The following is a 16,090-nucleotide window of genomic DNA, read 5'->3' as shown; positions in this document are numbered from 1 at the left end:
GGCAAGGGCACGAAGCCCTTGACCCTGACTTCTAAGATTAAGTGGATCTTAGGTGGAGCTCTTTTTGATCCCAGTTGTTAACAATGAATTCTATCCCAGGTGGTTCCTGTCAGACCTTCTGTGTTTGTATTCCTCTGTTTTGTGTAAGAATCCAGTAATCTCTTTGTACCTTGCTGGTGTGTCACCCAACTTCCCTATTTTCTTCTGTATAAAAAGTTTGATGCTCGATTTGACAAATTACATTCAGATTCTACACAACCTCTCCTGTGTGCATCTGTCATTCCATCCGACGCTTTGCCCACCTGCGACTAGAGACCCGTTCCACGCAGACAAAGGGACCCAGAGGGTCTGTGGCAAGGTAGGATTAGAAGGCGGGACATTCAGGAGAAAGAGGATTCTGGAAAATAGGTACAAGAGATTCACAGTGAAGGAATCAGATGTATGAACATAAAGAGATGTAGCTAATCACAGGACAGGACTTAAAATAAATGGGAAATTGAATTATGAGTTAGCAGGAACAAGCCAAGGCTTGTGGCTTAGGCATGTATTCATATATAAGAAGTGTCAGGGTCATTATTTTAGGCAACAAAGAGACCTGGAGGAAAAGTCCACTACTACAGAACTACTGTAGGTTATCATTATCTCTGATTTCAAATTATATCTCAGGACTCTAGCAATAGAAACAGCATTGTATTGACACACAGATACTTTGACATATGAAATCAAATTGAAGACTCCAAAATAAGTCCACGTGCCTATGGAAACCTGACGTTTTTATATAAAGAAGGCAGAAGAAATACACACCAGGAAAAAAAGACAGCATAGTCAACAAATATTCAAATGGAATGGCTGTATGTAGAGAATACAATTAGATTCTCACCTATCACCCTACAACTTCCAATGCCAAATGGACCAAAGACCTCAACATAAGACCAGATACACTGAATCTGAATAAAGAAAAAGTGGAAAATAGCCTTGAACTCACTGGCACAGGACAAACTTCCTGACCAGGACATCAGTAGCCATGGGGACTATGAACAATAGTTTAAAAATGGGCCTCAAAGTCGGGAGGCAGAGGCAGGCGAATTTCTGAGTTCGAGGCCAGCCTGGTCTACAGAGTGAGTTCCAGGACAGGCAGGGCTACACAGAGAAACCCTGTCTCGAAAACAAAACAAAACAAACAAACAAACAAAAAGACTCCAAGAAATCTACTGTATATCAAAGGACACCATTATTTGGGGAAAGCATAAGGCTACAAAATGGGAAAAAAAATCTTTCCAACTATCTATCTGAGAAAGGGCCAATATCTAATAAAGGACTCAAAAACAAACAAACAAAACCCCCAAATCCTAGACATCAAGTAAACAAGTAACCCAATTAAAAATTGGGGTACAGGGCTGGAGAGATGGCTCAGTGGTTAAGAGCACTGACTGCTCTTCCAGAGGTCCTGAGTTCAAATCACAGGAACCACATGGTGGCTCACAACCATCTGTAATGGACATCTGATGTGTGTGTCTGAAGACAGTGACAGTGTTCCCACATACATGAAACAAATCTTTAAAAATATTGGGCTACAGATCTAAACAGAGGATTCTCAAGAGGAAATTCAAAATCCTGAAAAACTCTTGAGGAAGTTGTATTAGTCAGGGTTCTATAGAATCACAGAATTTATGGGAAGAAAATGTATTGTGATGACTTACAATCAGTCTGTAGTCCAACTAACCCAACAAAGGTCAGTTGTGATGAGAAATTCAAGAATCTAGTAGTTTCTCAGTCCCAACAGGATTTTCAGCCGGTCTTCTAAGATCTAGCAGATTTGCTGGCAAACATGTGCAAGCAGGCAAAAGAAGGGTGAATCTTCCTTCTTCCAACGTCCTTATGTAGGCCTCCAACAACAGAAGGTGTGGCCCAGATTAAAGGTGTACATCACCAGGCCAGAATCTGGGACAACCTTTGTCCCAGGCTGACCTTGAACTCAGAGATCTTGGCTCAGTCTCCTGGATTAAAGGTGTGTGCTACCTTGCCTGGGGCTAAGATTTTATGCCCACTGTGCCTCAAAATCTCCATGCTAAGATCCAGGTCAGAAACTTATGTCTTCTAGCCTTAAGATCTGGATCATAGGTGAGCCCTGCAACTCTAGATTGTAGTCCATTCCAGATATAGTCAAGTTAACATCCAGGAATAGCCATTACAGAAGTGCTCAACGTGCTTGGTCAGGAGGAATATACAAATCAAAGCTACTTTGAGATTTCCTTCTACACCAGCCTGAATGGCCAAGATCAACAAAACAAATGTTAGCTCATGCTGGCAAGGCTGTAGGGTAAACTGTATACTCATCCATTGCTGGTGGGAGTGCAATCTTGTACAGTCACTATGGAAATCAGTGTGGTGATCCCTGGGGAAGCTGGGAATAGATTGACCTTAAATCCAAATATATTACTCTTGGACATATACTCAAAGGGCTCTCCATCTTACTAGAGAGACACTTGCTCATCCATGTTCATTTCTTCTCTATAGTAACCAGAAATTGGAAACAGCATAGATGGGTCACTGAGTGAATGCATTTTAAAAATTGTGGTACATTTACACAATGGAATGTTAATCAACCATTAAAAATGAAATTATGAAATGTATAGGTAAATGGATGGAACTAAAAAAAATTATCCTGAGTGAGGTAACTCACTCAGAAAGACAAATACTGTATGTACTCACTTTTATGTATATGTTAGGATAGAGGCTTGCTTGCTTGTATAATAACTAAACATATGTGTGTGTGTGTGTGTAACCACAGAGGGTAGGGAGAGGGAAATAGAATAGATAGTTATGAATGGATGTGGTCAGGTGGTGACTGGAATGTGAATATCAAACAGGGAGTGAGAGGGAAGAGGGCAGGAAGGGAGAGAATACAGGGAAGAACAGCTAAACTTAGGGTCACTTGAAGGGTCATATGGAAACCTAGTACAGTAGAAGCTTCCTATAATATATACGTATTTCAAACTGAGCCAGCTTGTCAGAAAGAAACAAAGGGAGGCAGATTTCTGAGTTCAAGGTCAGCATAGGATAGAGCAAATTTAGGTCCAGGGGAGGTGGGAATGGTGACTGCAGAACTGGATCCCACCGAGATAGTTTATTGTCTGTGCTTACAAAGGCAGGCAGATTCCTGAGTTCAAGGTCAGTCTGGGACAGAGCCAGTTTAGGTCCAGGCATGGTGGGAATGGTAATCTCAGGCTGTGATCTGACCCAGATAAACTTATTGTTTGTGCTTACAAGGGGGGAGATCTTTGAGTTTATTTCCTATGTTTAAAAAAAAAAATACTTGCTCCTTCTAAGAATCAAGGGGTGGGGCTAGAGGGATGGTGGCTCACAACCATCCATAATGAGATCTGATGCGCTCTTCTGGGGTGTCTGTAGACAGCTATCGAAAGACCCCGAGAGGAGCCCCTCGCTCAAGCCTCGGGACAATAGCGGATCCCCAAGAACTCACGAGAGACCAAACTTGATGCAAACCACATAAGGCTTTATTCGGGGAAAGCCAGAGCTCTGGGGATGACTCATATCCACACAGGGGTAGAGGAGTCGACCATGAGGGGAAAGGGGTCCCAGTTTTTATAGGCCCTCAGGGGGGAAAGGAGAAGGGGGGAGTAGAGGATTTCCAGATCTAAACAATGTCTATTCTCAAGAAATGGGTATGGGAGGGCAACCAATATCACAAACACCAGTGGCACACACCTGGGTTCAAGGAATGGTCAGAACATTGGCAGACACACGGGTTCAAGGAGCGGCCAGGGCATTGTGCACCTCTATTTTTCTAAACCAGTGAAGCGAGTTCTGCTAACAATGAAATCTATTTTGCCAATTTCAGGGCTTCTGAGACCTTTTACATTCTGTCAGGATCTTTCACTACAGAGAGCAAGCAGGGCTGGAGAGAGAAGAAAAAAGTGTCTGAAGACAGGCAGCTACAGTGTACTTACATATAATAAATAAATCTTAAAAAAAAAAAAAGGAATCGCTGGGCGGTGGTGGTGCACACCTTTAATCCCAGCACTCGGGAGGCAGAGGCAGGTGGATTTCTGAGTTCAAGGCCAGCCTGGTCTACAGAGTGAGTTCCAGGACAGCCAGGGCTATACAGAGAAATCCTGTTTCGACCCCCCCCCCCCCAAAAAAAAAAATCAAGGGGCTAAGGTCATGAAATGGTGATTTGTAAATATCAAAAGGGAACCCGAGTTAATGATTGAATTGATATGTAAATTGTCTATACATCTAGAGAGCCAGCTCAAGCAGAACGCAGGGCTATCAGTAAGTACCCACCATTGCCTTCAAGTCTTTCTTTCCCAGCTTCCAAACTCCCTTTCCTCAGGACCCCTCTAGGCTGAGGCTGACATTGCTATTGCCAATGCTATTGGTTGTGCTCTACAAACTGATAGTAAGGCCGAGCACCTACACAATTCATTAAACATGAGAAGTAGAACTGGTGCTTCCCTAAAGCCTTCACCCCTCTGGACTAGTATTCATGGTATGGAGAAAAACAAGATGCTATCAGAGTGTGTTCAGCTGTGGTGGGCTTCTTGCAAAAGCTCATGCTAGGAAAACAAGTCTCTCGTCAGAGTGGGAAAGTACCACCTGTAAGAAAATAGCCCGAGATGGCTGCAGAGATGATAGCTGCTTTCTGCTAGGAGTCAGCTCCCAACAGCCTTGCTCAGCCATCATCAGAGTAGCTTCCTTTTGCAGTGGATGGGAACAAATACAACTGGATGATAAGAGTGAGAGACCTTGGAACACTCATTCCAATGGAATCCAACCCCTCAGGGCTTAGTGAACTCTGTGGGGGAGGAAGCAGAAAGAAGGTAAAAGCCAGAGGGGGATGGAGGACACCAAGGGATCAAGGTCTTCTCTGGTGTACATATGAGCTCAGACTGTGGCGGCATGCACAGGGCTTGCATGGGTCTACATCAGATGGGGTTCTATAGCTAAAAGGAGAAGTGAACACACACACACCCATCCCTAACCCAGAAGATAACCCCAATTGATCGGCACTTGCAAATGAAAATTTAGTTTTCCTCAAGGAATTATGGCATTCTACCAGGGAAACAAACCACTTTTTTTTTTCAGTCTTTCACATGATTTTATTTATTCCCTTCAACCATAATAATATGATATTTAAATTTTGTCTTAACTGGTGGGTCTGTAAACACAGGCTTATCTATCCCACTTACAGGCAAGGCAAACGCTGCTTCTTGAAATGGCCCCACCATGAATCCTCTGGTCATCCAACCCAAGTCACCCCCTTGTCTGGCTTTATCTTCACTGTATTGTGTGGCCACTTCACTGAATCTCATCCAAGACTTTAACTTTTCCATGGCTTCCATGACTTTCCCATGTTTCTCATACAGAATGTGTCTGATCTTTACTGCATTCCCACCGCCTTTAGGACCCTGAGACTTCTTGTCAGCACTGTCACTCCCAGAGGCTGCACCTCCTTTCCCTCCTTCTCCAGAACCACTTTTCCCCTTTGGTGGCATCTCTTAAGCTTCAGCAAACTGGGCTGGTGAGATGGCTCAGCAACTGTTCTTCCTAAGGTCCTGAGTTCAAGTCCCAGCAACCACATGGTGGATCACAACCATCTGTAATGAGATCAGATTCCCTCTTCTGGAGTGTCTGAAGACAGCTACAGTGTACTTACATATAATAAATAAATAAATTTTTTTTAAAAAAGCTTCAACAAACCACTCTTAAAGGTAGGCTCCATATGCAATTGTAGATGGCCAACAGATAGTGAACTTGTCACATAATGTTAAGTCAGGACATTTAAAACACCTTTACAGGTTCTTTGCATATATTGTGCCTGTTGGTTTTGGGTTTTCACAGAATTCCTGTGTGTGTGAACATGAGTGTCTCTGTATCTATAAACATTTTTCTTTTTTGGTTTTTTTGAGACAGGGTTTCTCTGTGAAGCCCAGGCTGTCCTGGAACTCAGTCTGGAGACCAGGCTGGCCTCAAACTCAGAAATCCACCTGCCTCTGCCTCCTAAGTGCTGGGATTAAAGGTGTGCGCCACCATGCTTGGCTCTTTTTTTGTTGTTTTTGTTTTTTTGCTTTTTCTCCTGTGTTGTCTTGTCAGACTCTGATTTGTTTGATTTTGATTTACCTTATTTTATCTTATTCTTATTACTTGTTTTATCTTTTTATTTCTTTTTTTAAAAAATATTTATTTATTATATGTAAGTACACTGTAGCTGTCTTTAGACACTCCAGAAAAGGTCATCAGATCTAATTACAGATGGTTGTGAGCCACCATGTGGTTGCTGGGATTTGAACTCAGGACCTTCGGAAGAGCAGTCGGCACTCTTAACAACTGAGCCATCTCACCAGCCCCCTTATTCTTTATTTCTTGATGTCTGCTTGTTTTCTCTTTTTCTTTTCTGTTTTTGTTTGTTTGTTTGTTTGAAACAAGGTTTCTCTGGGTAGCCCTAGCTGTCCTGGAACTCACTCTGTAGACCAGGCTGGCCTCGAATTCAGAAATCTGCCTGCATCAGCCTTCCAAGTGATGGGGCTAAAGGTGTGCGCCACCACTGCCCAGAGTCTGTGTTTCCTACAGAGAAACTGAAGGGCCCTAGAGGCTTTCACCAGCCTTACACCCACCAGCCTTGGGTCAAGGCTAGGCCAAGTAGCATTCTCCACCCACAGGATCATTCTGGTGTAAAAATTCTCAGAATGTACTGACTGATAATCACCTGACTATCTCGAAAGTTCCAAGGAGAGTTCAAATGGGTGTCATGCTTATTAGCCAATAGATTTAAAGGTCAATATGCTTAGCCAATAAGTTTGAACTGTAACCTTACTGATGTAACCTATGCGCCTATAAAGTATAAAAACTGCTTGTAACACCCATTAGGGGTCGCCTTCTCATCACTCTCTTTGAGGGACTGATTGAGGGTTGACCTTGATGAGCTAGAAAATAAACCTCTTGCTTTTGCATTGATCTGCATCTCGGTGTCTCACTTGGGGGCATCTCAAAGTAAGTGCCACTGACTGAAGGTCAGGGTCTTACATGACAGGAAGGGTATGGGGTCCTGATGGCAGGGGAGGTGGGGATGACCTATAAGTAGGGGAGGGAATACCATATCAGAATATGTTGGATTAAAAAAATCTATTTTCAATAAAATAAAAAGTAAAATAGATTCTAACAGATTGCGTATCTGGCCCCTTGACTAGACAAAGAATTGAATGTGCCAGTGTCTTAGTTAGGGTCTTACTGTTGTGAACAGATACCATGACCAAGGCAACTCTTATAAACATTTAATTGGGACTGGCTTACAGGTTCAGAGATTCAGTCCATCATCATCAAGGCGGAAGCTCGGCAGTGTCCAGGCAAGGCTGAAAGATCTGAGAGTTCTACATCTTCATCCAAAGTAAGCTAGGAGAAGACTGGTTTCCAGGCAACTAGGACAAGGGTCTTCTTCTTTAAAAAATAAATTAAAAAAATTTATTTATGTTTTTCTCTCTTTTTTAAAAATTAGATATTTTCTTCATTTACATTTCAAATGCTATCCCAAAAGTACCCTCTCCCTAGCCCTGCTACCCAACTCAAACACTCCCGCTTCTTGGCCCTGGCATTCCCCTCTACTGGGGCATATGATCTTTCCAAGACCAAGGGCCTCTCCTGCCATTGATGGCCAACTAGGCCATCCTCTGCTACACATGCAACTAGAGACACAGCTCTGTGGGGGTACTGGTTAGTTCATATTGTTGTTCCTCCTATAGGGTCGCAGACCCCTTTAGCTCCTTGGGTACTTTCTCTAGCTCCTTCATTAGGGGCCCTGTGTTCCATCCAATAGATGATTGTGAGCATCCACTTCTGTATTTGCCAGGCACAGGCATAGCCTCACAAGAGATAGCTATACCAGGGGCTTGTCAACAACAACAACAAAAAAATCTTGCTGGCATATGCAATAGTGTCTGGGTTTGGTGGTTGTATATGGGATGGATCCCCAAGTGGGGCAGTCTCTGGATGGTCCTTCCTTTCATCTGAGCTCCAAACCTTTTCTCTGTAATTCCTTTCATGGGTATTTTGTTCCCCATTTGAAGAAGGAATGAAGTATCCACAGTTTGGCCTTTCTTCTTGAGTTTCATGTGTTTTGCAAATTGTATCTTGGGTATTCTAAGTTTCTGGGCTAATATCTGCTTATCAGTGAGTGCATATCATGTGTGTTCTTTTGTGATTGGGTTACCTCACTCAGGATGATATCCTCCAGATGCCTAAGAATTTCATGAATTCATTGTTTTTAATTGCTGAGTAGGACTACATTGTGTAAATGTACCACATTTTCTGTATCCATTCCTCTGTTGAGGGACATCTGGGTTCTTTCCAGCTTCTGGCTATTATAAATAAGGCTGCTATGAACATAGTGGAGCATGTGTCCTTATTACAATTTGGAACATCTTATGGGTATATGCCCAGGAGAGGTATTGTCGGATCTTCTGGTAGTACTATGTCCAATTTTCTGAGGAACCTTCAGACTGATTTCCAGAGTGGTTGTACAAGCTTGAAATCCCACCAACAATGGAGGAGTGTTCCTCTTTCTCCACATCCTCGCCAGCATCTGCTGTCACCTGAGGGTTTTTTTTTTTTTTTTTTTTTTTTTTTTGTTGTTGTTGGTTTTTCAAGACAGGGTTTCTCTGTGTAGCCCTGGCTGTCCTGGAACTCACTTTGTAGACCAGGCTGGTCTCGAACTCAGAAATCTGCCTGCCTCTGCCTCCCGAGTGCTGGGATTAAAGGCGTGCGCCACCATGCCCGGTGTCACCTAAGGTTTTGATCTTAGCCATTCTGACTGGTGTGAGGTGGAATCTCAGGGTTGTTTTGATTTGCATTTCCCTGATGATTAAGGATGTTGAACATTTTTTCAGGTGCTTCTCAGACATCCGGTGTTCTTCAGTTGAGAATTCTTTGTTTAGTTCTGTACCCCATTTTTTAAAAAGGGTTATTTGATTTTCTGGAGTCCAGCTTCTTGAGTTCTTTATATATATTGGATATTAGACCCCTGTCTGATTTAGGATTGGTAAAGATCCTTTCCCAATCTGTTGGTGGCCTTTTTTTTTGTCTTATTGACAGCATCTTTTGCCTTACAGAAGTTTTGCAATTTGATTTATTTATTTTTTATAAACATGAGTACACTGTCACTCACTTCAGAGACACCAAAAGAGGGCATTGGATCCCATTACAGATGGTTGTGAGCCACCATGTGGTTGCTGGGAATTGAATTCAGGTCCTCTGGAAGAGCAGTCATTGCTCTTCACTGCTGAGTCATCTCACCAGCCCCAGGATAAGGGTCTTAAAGCCCACCTCCACAGTGACACACTTCCTGCAAGAAGGCAACACCTCCTAATGGTGCCACTCTCTAGGCCAAGCTTTTAGAAACCGCCACAGTCAGGTAGGACCAGGCTGGGCAGTTCAGCAGGTTTTCTTAAAGATTTTCCAGGCCCAGAGCCTGGACTCCTACTTCCAGAGGTGCTCTAGAAAGTCAACCCTCCAAGAAAAGCCTTTACATTAACTTCAAGGAAATGACTCACCATTTCAACAGCCATGAACTTGCATTAAACTTATTGCTGCTCATGACCGTGCCAAGACAGTTGTGCCAAATACAGTCTTCTAGAATGACCTTAAAAATTAAGCTAATGGCAACTTTATGTCTCGTGGAAGCCATGCCTACTTCTGACCTGCCAACAGGAGCTGATCCTGGCTGCCTGTGCTTCTGTCTTATCCAGGAAACTTGGCAGGGAATTATATCTGGGCATAGTCTATTGCCTCCTGCTCGTACTGTTCCTTCAACAGGTACACTTGTACAACTAGGTTCCCATGGAAGCAGTGCATGTTCACATGTACCATGACAGGCAGTGGGCCCCGTGAAGATTATTAGTTGTTAAGGGGCTTGCTATGCAAGCATAAAGAGCAGATTTCAGATCTCCAGTGTCCACATTAAAAAGTCAGATGTAGGGGCTGGTGAGATGGCTCAGTGGGTAAGAGCACCCGACTGCTCTTCCGAAGGTCCAGAGTTCAAATCCCAGCAACCACATGGTGGCTCACAACCATCCGTAACGAGATCTGGCGCCCTCTTCTGGAGTGTTTGAAGACAGCTACAGTGTACTTACATATAATAAAAAAAAAAAAAAAGTCAGATGTAGCTGGGCACATGCCTTTAATCCCAGCACTTGGGAGGCAGAGGCAGGCAGAGTTCTGAGTTTGAGGCTAGCCTGGTCTACAGAGTGAGTTCCAGGACAGCCAGGGCTATACAGAGAAACTCTGTCTCGAAAAACAACAATAACAAAAGATTCTGATGTAGTGGTATGTCTCTATAAACCATAGTGTTTGAGTAAAGAAACAGAGGATCTTGGGAGTTTACTGGGTGGGTGGCCTAGCCAATGCCTGATCTCTGATCTTTAGGCTCACAGAAAAATAAGAGAAAGTGAGCAAAACTTTTTTCTTCATATGTATATGTATATGTATATGTTCATTCATATGTATGCACATGTGTGCACACATAGGAACATACACACTAACAGTCTATATAACAGGCTTGTTATACAACAGACATGACAGTAGAGACTTCTCATGTGTTACTTCAACTGTTTCTAGAATCATTAGTGGCACACACCTTTAATCTCAGCCCTTAAGACATAGAGGCAGAGCTGGGCAGTGGTGGTGCACACCTTTAATCTCAGTGCTTGGGAGGCAGAGGTAGGAGGATTTCTGAGTTTGAGGCCAGCCTGATCTACGGAATTACTTCTAGGAAAGTCAGGGCTACACAGAGAAACCCTGTCTCAAAAAACCAAAAAAAAAGACAGAAGGGGTGGGGAGGGAGGGAGGGAAGGAGGGAGGGAGGGAGGGAGGGAGGGAGGGAGAGAGAGAGAGAGAGAGAGAGACAGAGAGAGAGAGAGAGACAGAGAGAGAGAGAGAAATAGAGGCGGGCCACATAGTAGGACTCTGCCTCAAAACAAAACAAAAAACAAACAAAAAACCCCAAAAGTCAATAGTTTCTAATACTTAGCTGCCAGAAGAGAGTCACCCATTTTTCTCATGTCACAGTTTCTGCCAGGTGGAAGAGGCCACATGCTTTATTTTTAACAATGGTTATGTGTGTGTATTTGTGCACGTGCACCTTTGCATGTGTGTGTTTGTGTGTGCATGATGTGAGTGTTTGGGGAACTTATGTGCCATGGTATGAATATAGAGGTAAGAGGCCAACTCTGTGGAGTCAGCTCTTTACTTCAGTCTTGGGTTCCTTGGGATCAAACTCAGATAGCTGGGTTTGTGAGGCAAACTGACTCATCTCACCATCTTACTAGATTGTGTTTGGTTGGTTTTTTATGTCACAAGCATGCATGGCAGCCAGCAGAGTCATCTGGTGTCCTCTATAGCTCTCTACCTAATCCTTTGAGTTCAACTTGAGCTTGGCACTCCCATTTCTCCAGTTCAGTTGGCAGCCAGTAAGCCCCAGGAATTCTCCTGTTTCTGCCCCTTAGAGCTGGGGTTATGAACATCCAAGGGGTTCCTGGTTTGTCATGTGTGTGATGAGATCCAAACACTGGTTCTCATTATTGTTCAGACTTCTCCCTAGGCGCTAATGTTGGAATCACCCCACAAACCACATGAACACAGATCTTAGTCAGAAAGGGAGAGTTGCTGAACATTTGCCCCAGGACAAATAAATTGAGGCCACAGAGCAGACTCGGGAGCTGACTCCAACCATAAGCCTATAGAGCTTTTAAGCCTGAAATCCACAACTAATCTGTGCCAAGTTATTTCACCAATCAGGATGTAGGTTTAGGAGGCTTCCTTAGGGACATGTCTTTGTGGTACACTTAACCTGTTCCCATTGGTTGAGGTATTCAACTATGGTAGGGACTTGCCTTACCTAACATTCATGTCTTAACTTGCCAACTAGGATATCAGTTACCCACATACAGGACTCTTTCTGTAATAAGAGGCAATGGGAAGATCAGGAGTTCAACATCCTCTACTATATAACAAAGTTCAATCCTAGATGGGGATTCATAAAAATCATGCCTTAAAAAAAAAAAGAAAAATTCTATGAATTTACTTGGGAGTTGGCAGGCACCTCCTTTTGTTAACTTCAAGCCCATGTTAAATTTACATGAATATTCCACTTACTTAATAGTAGGATGTCAGTTCCCAGGGATATCTTGGAAACTTAAAACTTTACTCAACCTCTACTCAAAATGGAAGTCTTGTTCCAAATGGCTTCCAATATTGGTGCAGGTGTCTCTCTTACTTTGGGCTCCATTCCAGAGGCAGCTTATCATACACAGGTGTAGGAACCTGGCAGTTGGTTCGGGTCCAAGCATATTGTGGCTAACTATATGAAACAGTTCTAATTGACCTCTATTGTGTTTGGTTTCCAAGAACACCAAAAGCACAGAACATAACAGAATATGCAGTCAACTTGGGCATGAAAAAATTTCCTATTAACAGTAGTAACAGGCCCGGCGGTGGTGGCACATGCCTTTGATCCCAGCACTTGGGAGGCAGAGGCAGGTGGATTTCTGAGTTCAAGGTCAGCCTGGTCTACAAAGTGAGTTCTAGGACAGCCAGGGCTATACAGAGAAACCCTCGAAAAAAAAAAAAAACAAAAAACAAACAATCAAACAAAAAAACCCCAAAACTCTTGTTCTGAATAGAAGCCACAGAAGTGGGCACTGCCTGAGCCTGCTCACAATGGAAAACCTTTCAGTCTTCACCATTGACTTTCATGTTAGTTGTAGATCCTTATGTCTGTGTAAGGTGTTTGATTTTATTGGAGGACAGGGTCTCATGCAGTGCAGGCTGACTTCAGACTCATGCAGCTAAGGTATTGAACTCCTTATCCTCTTGCCTCAGAATCCCTCAAGTATAGTGGTAGAGTTGAAGCACACTACAACTGACTAGATCATTAGTTTTCAAGAGATTCAGAACGTGTATGTGTGTGTGTATGTGTGTTTGTGTGTGTGTGTGTGTGTGTGTGTGTGTGTGTGTGTGTGTGTGTGTGAGAGAGAGAGAGAGAGAGAGAGAGAGAGAGAGAGAGAGAGAGAGAGAGATCATTGATTTCTGAGCCAGGGTCTCACTAGGACTCATAACCAGTCCTCTGCCTCTGCCTCCAGAGTGCTGAGCAAACAGGCACAGGTGAGCCAATATATTTCACTTTCCACAGGCTTGGCAAACTCACATTGTCTTTGTGACTGTGTCAGAGTGATGGCTATATGTCACCAGTCATCATCAGCACCATGGTGCACGTTGCAGCTTAGGTCCATAGATGGATGAGCATCAAGATGTAGGCAGTGTGCCACGCCACTGCATGTACTGAAACGAACAGAATATTTTCCCCTTTCACTATTTGTGCTGACTAGTTTGTGTGTATGTATGTCTTTTCCCTCCCCCTGCTCACCTGCACTACCCAGTCCCGCTTCCCTGCCCTGGTATTCCCCTACACTGGGGCATCAAGCTTTCTCAGGACCAAGGGCCTCTCCTCCCACTGATGTCCAACAAGGCCATCCTCGGCTATATATGCAGCTGGAGCCATGGGTCCCTCCATGTGTACTCTTTGGTTGGTGGTTTAGTCCCTGGGAGCTCTGAGGGGTACTGGTTGGTTCATAATGTTGTTCCTCCTATGGGGCTGCAAACCCCTTCAGCTACTTGGGTCCTTTCTCTAACTCCCCCATTGAAGACCTTGTGTTCAGTCGAATGGTTGGCTGAGAGCATCCACCACTGAATTTGTCAGACACAGGCAGAGCCTCTCAGGAGACTACTATATCAGGCTCCTGTCATTGTGCTGACTAGTCTTAACTCAACTTGACACAAGCTAAAGTTCTTTTAGAAGAGGGAACCTCAATTGAGAAAATGCCCCCAGCAGATTGGCCTGTTGGGCATTTTTGGACTGATGGTTGATGTGGGAGGTCCCACTTTACCAAGGGCAGCACCATTTCTGGGTAGGTGGTCCTGGTTGCTATAAGGCAGAATGAGTAAGCCAGTAAGCAGTTCCCCTCCATGGCCTTTGCACCAACTCCTGCCTCCAGGTTCCTGCCTTAGTGATGGACTATTACGTGGAAGTGTAAGCACGATACACCCCTCCTTCCCAGTGTGCCATTGGTCATGGTGTTTGTCACAGTTACAGAAACCCTGAGACACTAGCTTACTTTTCCAGTTCAGTAAAATCAATTATAACCTCAGTGTCGTACAATTCTCACCTATCTCTGTACTTCCAACCCTTTCTAACTCTTTATGTCCCTATATCCTTCATACTAGCCCCTAGTGCACTTCCCGTTCCTTCTGAACATATGGATTTATCTTTTTTTTAAAAAGGTTTATTTATTTATTTACTTATTTATTATATGTAAGTACACCGTAGCTGTTTTCAGACACTCCAGAAGAGGGTATCAAATTTCGTTACGGATGGTTGTGAGCCATCACATGGTTGATGGGATTTGAACTCAGGACCTTCGGAAGAGCAGTCGGCGCTCTTAACCACTGGACCATCTCACCAGCTTCTGGATCTATCTTTTTAATGTACTCACATTAGAGCATGTGTGAGAACTTAATTACTTTTTTTTTGGTTTTTTGAGACAAGGTTTCTCTGCATAACCCTGGCTGTCCTGGAACTCACTTTGTAGACCAGGCTGGCCTCGAACTCAGTAATCCGACTGCCTCTGCCTCCCGAGTGCTTGGATTAAAGGCGTGTGCCACCACTGCCTGGCCGAGAACTTCATTACTTTTTAAAAGTTGTGTGTATAGACTATGTGCATGTAAATGAGTGTCCTTGGAGGTCGGAGGCATTCCTATCCTGTGGCCCTAGAGTTACAGGCAGTTGTGAGCCAACTGACGTGGGCTCTAGGAATCGAACTTGGGTACTCTGCAAGACTACACACACACACACACACACACACACACACACATACCTCAACATAATATTTTTATTAATTATTTGGGAATTTAGGGCAGTGCATCCTGATCATACTGGGTTCACATTTTCCCAGGTCCGCCCTCCCATACCAACTGTAATTTGTGTTGCTCTTATATTCATTGGAGCATGGTCAAACTACCAGTGGCCCTCCACTTAAAGAAAACCGAGTCCATCCCCGTACCCCACTTCTGCCAGAAGCCATCAATGGTGAAGAGACACACTTCAGCATCGTTTGCTTCTTCTTTAATAATATACTCTCCTCTCATATACTACTACATCCTTACTACAGCTTCCCCTCCCCCTGGCCTCCCCCTTTCCCAAGGTCTACTCTCATAGTTTTGTCTTTAAGGGCTCTTCAATAGCTGTGTCTGAACCCTTTCTTTCTTTTTTCTGGGTGTATAGGGATGGAGGGGGGCATTTGTCACAGAAGCCTTCAATGTCAGCCATTCCTAGTTACGAGCCTGGAGTCATGGATACCACTGGAAAAGCTTTCTTGCCTATAGCAGGCGAGAGCAGCACAGGCCATGGAATTCCACACTGAGGGGTTCTAACAGGCCTGAGCACAGCAAACACAGCATTGACAGACTTTTGCCCCCTCCCCACTTCCCTCTCCCTTGCTAAAAATCATTAGATTCCACCCCTAAAGCTAGCCCCCAAGGACCATTCCCTTATCTGGCTACTGATTCATTCCTGAGACAGAACAAGAAGGTTCATCCATCAAAATTACTCAAAACTTAAAAACCCACACCTACAAAATACACCTGCTTGCTGCCTGCCTCTGCCTAATCCAGAGGCAGCCCTCCCTACTTGCCACTCTAGGGAAATAAATTCTCCTTTGTGCTAAGAATTTGGTGTCTGGGTCTGTCCTGTACCTACTGAAGAGGGTGGTGGTGGTGGGGCTGGTGCATTCTCCCTTATACACATGGTTTCCAGTGGCAGCTCAGATCACAGACAGCAACCAGGTCCTTAGTGGCAGCATGGATCTTGGGCATCAAGATGGCATCTGGCTGCAGCACAGACTATGGATATCACAGACCATCAAGATGGCCCCTGGTGGTAGCACGGACCTTGGAAGTCTTTGGAGGAGACATAACCCAGAAAAAAAACATTCTTTGTCTCAGAGGTGGTGTTCAGAGCCAGGTA

General features: G+C 44.0%; 1 pseudogene; it reads right to left on the bottom strand.

Annotated features, from left to right (window-relative positions):
• Positions 1-5,123: 5,123 nt before the first annotated feature.
• LOC115029854 (peptidyl-prolyl cis-trans isomerase NIMA-interacting 4 pseudogene) lies at positions 5,124-5,519 on the bottom strand (annotated as a pseudogene).
• Positions 5,520-16,090: the final 10,571 nt, after the last annotated feature.

The sequence above is a fragment of the Mus caroli genome, unplaced genomic scaffold (assembly GCF_978045245.1).
Source record: "Mus caroli unplaced genomic scaffold, Mus_caroli_1 scaffold_19, whole genome shotgun sequence".
In the NCBI taxonomy this organism is placed as follows: Eukaryota; Metazoa; Chordata; class Mammalia; order Rodentia; family Muridae; genus Mus; species Mus caroli.
Note: the sequence above shows the minus strand (reverse complement) of the source record. Positions and strands in the feature narration are given on the sequence as shown.